Genomic DNA, 2246 nt, shown 5'->3' on the forward strand with positions numbered 1-2246 from the left:
CACATACAGCTGGCGCCGCTCTTTTTCAAGGGGAAGTACACCAATTTGCACCACCAGCCGCATCCTAAAAAAAAACCCAACCAGAGAGGCCCCTTTACTTTGAGGAGCTTATAGTCTAACTCCTGATGAAGGCAATAGACAGAAGGGAGAGTAACAAGAGACGAGAACAGGATAATGATTGAATCGGGGTTAAGGAAATATGGAAAGGACAGAAGAAGCAATACCAAAGATGGTAGCCAGCTTCCTCAGTCGATGCGGGACTTCTCCACGTGGGAGCGGCCGTGGCTCAGTGGCGGAGCCTCTGCTTGGCATGCAGAAAGTCTCTGGTTCGATCCCCGGCATCGCCAGTTTAAAAGGATCAGGTAGGAGGTGATATGAAAGACTTCAGCCTGAGACCCTGGAGAGCTGTAAGGAGGGGCTGTGGCTCAGTGGAAGAGCCTCTGCTTGGAATGCAGAAGGTCCCAGGTTCAATCCCCGGCATCTCCAGTTCGAAAGGACCAGGCAGGAGGTGATGGGAAAGACCTCTGTCTGAGAGAGCTGTAAAGAGGGGCTGTGGCTCAGTGGCGGAGCATCTGCTTGGCATGCAGAAAGTCCCCAGTTCGATCCCCGGCATCACCAGTCTAAAAGGATCAAGTAGGAGGTGAGGAAAAAGACTCTCTGAGATCCTGGAGATCTCAAGGTAGACACAGCAGACCACAAGAGATCAAGACTCAGTCTCATTTACAGAGGGGGTCCGTAGTTCAGTGGAGGAGCCTCTGCTTTGCATGCGGAAGAAGAGTTTGGAGTTATACCCTAACCCTTCACTACCCAAAGGAGTCTCAGAGCGGCCTACGATCGCCTTCCCTTCCTCTCTCCACAGCAGACACCCTTTGGGGTAGATGGGGTTGAGAGAGCTCTGAGAGTGCTGTGACTGACCCAAGGTCACCCAGCTGGCTGCATTTAGAGGAGCGGGGAATCAAACCTGGTTCTCCAGATGCTGCTCTTTACCGCTACACCAAACTTGCTCTCAGAAGGTCCCCGGTTCGACCCCCGGCATCGCCAGAGATGGTCTGCCGGGCATTCGATTGAGGACAGCGACGATTTTCCATCTGGCCGCCACTCCCATTCCTCCTGCCTCCCCCCCCCCACACACACACAAGGCAGCGGCATATTCTGGCCGTTCCATCGACATCTTATCGGTTCAAGGTTACTACTGCTGCATAATATATTATGGATTTTAAACATGATTTCATGATGTAATTGTTTTATATGGATGTACACCGCCCTGAGGGGGCTGCGGTGGCTCAAGTGGTTAAGACACTGAACTGCAGGCTGTGGAAGGTCGGTAGTTCAGCAGTTCGAGACCCGGGTGCCACATGACGGAGTGAGCTCCCGTCTCTGGCCCCAGCTCCTGCCAACCTAGCAGTTTGAAAGCAAGAAATTGCAAGAAGATAAATAGTGGGAAAGTAACAGCATCCCGTGCACCTCGGCATTTAGTCATGCCAGCCACATGACCACAGAAACGTCTTCAGACAGCGCTGGCTCTTCGGCTTGGAAACGGAGATGTGCACTGCATCCCTAGAGTCGGATTCGACTGGCTTTCGAGCAAGGGAAACCTTTACCTCTACCTTACACCGCCCTGAGCCCTGTCTTTCAGGGGAGGGTGGTTTAAAAATCTAATTTAAGAAAAAAATAAAATCCCTTGGACCAGTTTCTCCTGGGTCGGGAGGCAGGCCCATCAAGCCCCCACGGATCGGCACAGCTCTCTTCTGGCAAACAAGAGACCACCCCTTCCCAGAGGGCACTGGGGCACCCACCCATCCCCGGGAAAGCGGGCGTTGGTGCCCACCCTGGCGACGAATTGCATCTCTTCCTCCAGAAGACAACCCCTTCTCAAGGCCATCTTGAAAGGTTCGGGCCTCTGAAGAACTGTCCTTGAGGTAAAGCAGAAACAGGTGCTCGAAAATCTGTTAATTTAATGCAAACTTTTGCCTAATATCTCCATGTCGTAAATCCAGCCGCCGCGAACAGGACGCAACTGTAATTCATGCCAGAGGCCCCGGTCCTGTGTCATAAAGCATGACAGCCCAACTTGAGAGGTTTATGAACGGGGAGGAAAACCTTGAGAATGAACCAAAAAAAGCCAACAAACCCAACCTGCAGTTCTGCAAGGTTGTCTCGTCGTCGCCCCCCCAATATTTTTACGATTAAAAAGGCTAAACCAGCCCAGAGCTCTGGACACCTGACTTGGCTAAGGGCTTCCAGTG

General features: G+C 52.3%; 1 non-coding gene across 1 annotated transcript; it reads left to right on the forward strand.

Moving 5' to 3' along the window:
• Positions 1-414: 414 nt before the first annotated feature.
• Positions 415-486, forward strand: TRNAS-GGA. The gene has a single exon. It is a non-coding gene; the product is annotated as a tRNA-Ser (tRNA).
• Positions 487-2246: the final 1760 nt, after the last annotated feature.

The sequence above is a fragment of the Gekko japonicus genome, unplaced genomic scaffold (genome assembly GCF_001447785.1).
Source record: "Gekko japonicus isolate JY-2015 unplaced genomic scaffold, Gekko_japonicus_V1.1 scaffold4135, whole genome shotgun sequence".
Classification (NCBI taxonomy): domain Eukaryota; kingdom Metazoa; phylum Chordata; class Lepidosauria; order Squamata; family Gekkonidae; genus Gekko; species Gekko japonicus.